Genomic DNA, 7362 nt, shown 5'->3' with positions numbered 1-7362 from the left:
CACAAACACGCATTCAAACTCTCGTGGTCGTGGGCGAGGTGTTGAATGTGTTTTTCACCTTCATTGGAGTTAAATCTCCGTATCTCTGTCGGTATCTTTTCCCTCTTTCTGTTTCAAAAATGTAATTATGAACAAAAGTCGTAATTGAGGGGCAAAAACAAGAAAAATAAAAAATAAACAAGTACATGAGGTGGCCGGCAAGTGGTTTCTCTATCCCACAGTCCCACAGTGATCAATCACCTATTTAATTAAGAATCTCATATTTTCCTCCCCAAAACAAGAAGATGAGTGTAAATTTTATTAAAAATAATTATTTAAGTATTTAATTTATCTTTTATTTAAAACATAAAATAAATTAATTTATCTGTTGTTATTAATTAACTTCAATTCAAATAAAATTCCATGAGAGGTGTCAAAAGTCCTCTCAGTTTGATTTGACCATATCACCAAGTGGCCAAATAAAAGGGTAATTTTTAGGGACCTCCCCTAAAATTTAGTGTATTAAAAGTCTGATAGAAAATATTCACGTAATTATAGGAACCTCTCCTGACGTTAGTATTCTATTAAGTGAACCGTTAGTTGACTGTTGAAATTCCAAAAATACCCTTACTGTCAAAATATATCTTTATTTATATGATAAACTTATGGATAATAAAATTCACACCAAAATACCCAATGGATAAAAAAAATTACATTGCATACCTAAAAAAAAAAATTGACATTGTGCTGCCACTATCACCATTGTAAATAAACGTAATAATTTCAGCAGCAGCAGCTCCTATAACTAGAGCCTTTTGCAAGATTAATAAATCACAATAGCACACTTTCTTCGTCTTCTTCTTCTTTTTAAGAATTCTTAAAAACTCTTATGCTGTAATTTTTCAAACTCATCACCCATTCAGTTCAACTCATCAACAAAATCATTCAAAAAAATCAAGCTGAAACACTGCATGAAAGTAATGGATTCTCAAAGCTCTAACGCATCCAGCACGTCAACCATTCATTGATTGAATTCATAAGCTATCTTTTTACTTTTATTCTCCAATTTAAAGAAAAATAAATTTTCCATATTTTTTTAGCATATGTCGTTTTCGTGCTTGTTCTTATGAAACCTTGTTTTCTTATTAGAGGACATAACAAATTTGTCAGCTAAAAATACAGAGCATAAGCTTCGTTTACAAGCTATGGAACAAGAAGCTCAATTACATTATGCTAAGTTTATTACATGCTTGGTTTTATTATTATCATTACAGTCACTTTCCCATAGTTGGCATGTCAAAAAATCCAAAATCTAGCAGCCCCTTTGAAAAAGCAAAATTTTTGTGTTGTTAATTAGAATACTGATTCCTAAATAAATAAATAAAAACAAAACAAAACAGTATCTAAGAGTTGGCTTGTACCAGTCATGCCCACTATATGGCCAATGCTCATAATTTACAAAGTAGAGTCTCATCCCTTCAAAAAATCAAAATCCATATATATATCCTCCTTAAAATGAATTGAAATTAAATTAATTGGCAGGAATAGAAATTGTTGTTAGCCTAAATGGCTACATATAATGTAATTTTGATGATAACAAACATATGTATTAAGTGATTTAATAGATATTGTATTTCACATTTTCACTAGTTTTTGAAGGGTAATATTTATGCAAGTGAATCAAGTGAAATCAAGTTCAAGACACTCAACGGACAACGGCGAAATCAAGAATAAAGTTTAGAGTTCAACGGAAAAATTAGTGCGATAAATTCTTGTAAAGCCGGTATGATTTAATTGATGCATGACTTAGCATTTGAGAAGCTCAAGAGATTAATTTAATTAATTACTTTTTATAAACTAAAAGGTTTTATTTTTATAAGATAAAGTACCTTGTGGTTTTGAGTAATTTAGACTTAAATGCTAAGTTTTGAAATCTTTGATTTTAATAAGTATTATTATTAAATTTCGGAGTTGGACGTTTTTACAAACATTTGAAAATTTTTGGGCCATATTATAATTTATGAATATTTTAGACTAAAGTGAAAAGTTTTGAGAACTTTGAAAAATATGGGTATTATGTTAAAAAGGACGTCTTTGAAAAATAATAAATTTGGGGCCATAGCATAATTTCAGAAAGTTTTGGGAAGGTAACTATTATTATGAAATTCTGAAATTGGACATATTTGTAAAGTTTTATGACATTTTGGGCTATAGTAGAATTAAAGAACGTTTTGGGCTAAAATATAATTTAGTGAACAGTGATACTGTAGCAAATTCAAAAATAACGGTAATATCACTGTTCCTGAGCGGTTAGCCGGATAAATCAAGCAGCTAACCGCTTGGGCGCGGAAATTTACCTATAACGGCTATTTTTCGGACTTTAACTATAAAACCTCAACTCAAACTTCATTCTAAGAACTAATATAAGGAAAAACAAGATCATATAACATATATTGAGCTTCCATTTCGTAAATCATCATTTATTGAATCATCATTGAGCTATAATTTGTTATCTACTCTTAAAGAGAGTTTCATTGTTGTGATTTTTATTTCTCATCAAATTGTGAGTGTACAAGTGTGAGAAACACTTGAGGTGAAGAGATTGTGGAGATAATCTCTAGTTGTAAAGGTCTATTGACACTTGGAAGTCAATTGTAAACATTTGAAGTCTTGGGAGGCTTGGATAGTGAAATCCTCAAGCCGGGTGTGCTTGGAGGCGTGGACGTAGGCAGGGATAGCCGAACCACTTAAAAATCCTTGTGTTTGTTTTTTCTTCCCTTACTCTTTTAATATTGTGCTTGATTGAATTTATTGTTTTTGATTTGATTAAGGCAATAGATTAAATTGTTGTGCGAATTGTATTGTATAATTTTAAAATCTCAATTCACCCGCCCTCTTGGGTTGCATAACTTGCATTTCAATTGTAACTCCAGCAGCCCATTCTTCATTGGCACCTTTGCTTCTGCTCATTCTTCTTTTGAAACAGAACATATATGCATAAACTGAAACTAACACATAACTGAAACTAAGTGTCATGGCCCCAAACTGAGTAGCCACATTACAAAGCAAACTGAAACTCATCATTTATACACTACTTGTACTACTTACGAAGCTCTTAAATTATTACGCAATAGCTATTATCAGTCATTACCCAACTATTTTTCAACTCAACACCAATAACCCCAAATAAAAACAACATCCAACAACATATTCATTAATTGAAACAGACCCATTGTTATTTTTAATCAACAAAAGTCGTAAGCCACTGATTCAAGGAAGCAAGCTGTATTTCGAAGACTAAACTCTTTTGCGATCTAATTCCAGTCGTGACAGACACTGGTCGTCGGCAATACTCACTTCAAGGGACCACCGCATGATGTCATCTCGTGCATTAGATGAAAATAGATTAGTGATTGCTTCTTCTCCAACGACGAAAATGAAATTGAGTTTTGTTGTGTAAGTTCTGTTTTCGAAGTGGAGTGCATTTTCTGAAAAAATTCATTTTCATTTGTCTGTTGAGTAACAGTAGTAATTGGGTAATACTGAGTCTATATCTCTAATTCTCAGACATCCAAGCAAGTTTTGTTTGAATTTTACTTTTGTTTAAATTTTAAATTTACTTTTACGTATTTGCTCTTTATAGTTACGTCATACGTATTTTTGCATTAACATCAGAGGAGATCCTTGTAATTACGTAAATACTTTCTATCAAACTGTCAATACTCCAACATCAAGGGATATCCCTAAAAATTACCCTAAATAAAAATACTTTCCAGCTTTGAAAACAGAAAAGCTGCCACACACTTCTCGATGAATAGAGATAGAATGAAATAATCAAATTTATTATTATTATTTTATCAAGAAGCTCCATTAAACGTTATTTGTAAATTCGTTCATTCACAACCAAAGGCTACATACTGTAGTTTTTTTTAAAAATATATATATATATATATAAAGGTAGAAGTCAGGTTCCGTAAAAAAACATGTTTTGTTGTAACTCAAAAGAAATTCTTCTCTTTATGAAAAAATACAGAAAATTTATTAGGAAGTGTAAAGCAAATGATACATATGAACCAGAAATTCTGCGATTTATTTCAGCACAAGAATAAAAGCGGCTCTGGGTTTCTTTCTTTTGTCACAAGGGATCCAGATCATGGGGTTTATAACATTTAATTAGAAAACTTAGAAATTTCATTGGAGGAGAGCGTAAAAAAATGGTAGCATAGGTGAGGGGTCACTTGATAGCTGCTAGCTGGCCAGCCTCATCGTGCTACGTGTTAAATATAATAATGAGACACAGATAAAAATGATGTCTATTCAAACGATCAAAATTAATATTTTTTATTAAAACCAATCTAAAACTTTAGGCGATCGACAATCGCCTATCATGTATGTTTGTTGTCAAATTAGAGGACGACAATTCACTAGACAATCCATCACCCAATCATCATTCAGATTAAAAAAAAAAATCCAATAATTCGGTTTAATAGAATTCCCTACACATAACATTTTGTTAAATAATATTTGCTTCTTATTTTTCAATTTATTACTCAAAGAGGAACATACTTTGGCACCATCCCAATTTCCCAATGGTTTCCTGCGCCATCAGTCTTCACGTATTCATTATTTTAGACTGTTGCTTCATTTGGATTTTAGCATTAAAAAAAAAAAAAAAGATAGGATAAACACTCACTAAAATCAAGGAGCCAGTTTGCTCACTTAATTAAACTACAATAAATCAATTGTGGTTTATCGTTGTTTTATTAACATTTTGTTAGCTCTTTATCCCTTTAATTAATATTTTTCTTTTAACTTATGCTTTAGACTTTAGTTTTAATTGTACTACGTGGGTTCTCGGGGATAGAGTTTAATTTGCTCAATATGATTTTAGGAATTTTAGTTAATTAAGAATATATCGTGCTGCCATTGGGGGGGAAAAAATAAGAATCTCTTGTACAACTTATAATTTAGTAGTGAATTTCTGCCCTTACCAACAACAACAAGCTCAATTTAAAATCTCGTCCCATTATAATAGATAGGGGTGGTTAGAGACTTGAACCTCATTCGAGATTTAGATTAAAACGTTGTAAGAGGGTTTATTTAATAGATTTTGCTAAAAGTAGTATTTAGTAATTTTTTAAAAGTTGCTTATTTTTTAAATTTATTTATAAAATAAGCAACTTTTAAAAATATGAAAGAGTTACTTTTTGTAAGTAGTTAATTAAATAACATAATTTTGAAGTTCTTATTATGATATTAGTATTTTAACAAAAAGATAATTATGTTTTCTTCTTTTTTTTTGGTAAATCTTAATATAAAAAAGGTCATTTAAATTTATGTTTATTTATTATATAATAAAATAATATTTATATAATAAAATTTATCAAACACGTGTACTCTATTTTTTAAACTCACAACAACTAAAATAATATAATTTACCAAATATTAAGTTATTTTTTAATAATTAGTAACTTATTTCATCATATCCGTAGAAATCAATTTTTTCATCAATAATATTATTTCCGACCTTAAATCTTCCTTAGTAAAAGTAAGAATAAATTTATCTCGAATATGAAATAGAGAGATCTCACCCTAAAAAGCATAAAATTTTTAAATTATGTTCGATATATATAAAAAGATACAAAAAGAAAACTTTCATTAATTAAACGAAAAGCTACAAAAGATTCGGTGGGCATGTACCCAACCACGTGATATGTTAATCAATATTCAAAGCCAACTTGGCTAAAGTATGGGCAAAGCCAATCCTTACTCTAAATATGTATAGGTTTAGACGGCGGCTAATATAATTTATATTGTAAATACCTGTTGATTGTAATAGGACCTACCATCCAGCGTGAGCAGTTCTTGGGGATTTAACTACTGGCACCTCGATTTTATAAAAATTTCGAATATTTTCTAAGGAAATCTAGGGGTGGGCACGGTTCGGTTCGGTTCGGTTCGGTTTGAAATTAAGTAGAACCGATTTAAATCGGTTATTTTATAAAAAGAACCGAATAAGAACCAAACTAAAAAAGAACCGAACTCAAACGGTTCTTTTCGGTTCGGTTCGGTTCGGTTCGGTTTTTTCGGTTCTGGACCTATTTTGAATTTTCAAATTTTTAGCCCATTGGGCTTCATAAATGTAATAATTTTTTTCAACAAGTTCATCCTAATTTCATTACAAATATTAACAATAAATACAAAGTATTCAAAACACATTTTATCAATAATATCTTACTAACTATTAATAAATAATTAAATAAACAATCTATATAATAAGATGCTAGTTTAAAAAAAAATAAAGAAAACTTACTGGTAAGCAACATCAATCAACTATCATTTACTCCTCAGCTACTTGCTGTTGTTCTTAAGATTGCATTAGCCTAAAAAATTCTTCAAGAAATTGAAATTTACGAAATTTACGAAATTTTTTTATATTTGATTTTAGGGTTTATTTTGGGAAATAAAATTTACGAAATTGTAACACTAACATATATATATACTCTGATTGTGTGTATGAAAGTTTATGTTAGCTATCTTACACAATCAGTTAAAAATTAACACATATTTAATTTAATAAAATTTAAAAATAATTCGGTTTTTCGGTTCGGTTTTTCGGTTCAGTTAAATGAACCGAATACCGAACCGACATTTCGGTTTTTTTTATAAATTGTACCGTTCGGTTTTTAAAAAAAAAAAAAACCGTACCGAATTAGAAAAAACCGTCGGTTCGGTTCGGTTTTTTTAAGACTACGGTTTTTTTGCCCACCCCTAAGGAAATCACATGGTTCCCGCATGCAAATACTAATTATGATCAACCGCCGCGGGTTCACTTAAAATTGTAAGAAATTAGGTGAGAAGAGAGTCTCATCAACAATCAATCAGCAGATATCACGTTAATTTGGGAGATCATCATGATTTCCTCAGATGCTAGAGAATCAACGTGATTTCCGCTCACGCAGGAGTGGACCCAGTATCTTAAAGCATCCCTCACTAAGATTTTTTTTTAATTTTATATTATAAAGTGAACATCAAAGTCTATAAGTTGAAATGATTAAAATAGACCTTAAGCCACATTTAGTACCGAAATTGAAACTCAATAAATTACTTATTTAATGAATAAAAATAATATTTGATAAATTTTGTAAGAGTTACTTTTTTTCATTTTCTTTTTCATTTTGAGAGCAAATTTTACAAGTAAGTAAATAATTATTTTTTCTATACAATTTATTAAATAAATAACCACATATTTTTAAATTTTCTATTATTATTTTAATATTTTAACAAGAATATAATGATATCTTATTTTTTCATAAACCATTATATATAAAACATTATAAATCATGTTACCGCCACAATCAAATTACTCTAATAAAATTAACA

The sequence above is a fragment of the Citrus clementina genome, unplaced genomic scaffold (assembly GCF_000493195.1).
Source record: "Citrus clementina cultivar Clemenules unplaced genomic scaffold, Citrus_clementina_v1.0 scaffold_5, whole genome shotgun sequence".
Classification (NCBI taxonomy): Eukaryota; Viridiplantae; Streptophyta; class Magnoliopsida; order Sapindales; family Rutaceae; genus Citrus; species Citrus x clementina.
This window is presented reverse-complemented; position numbering follows the sequence as displayed.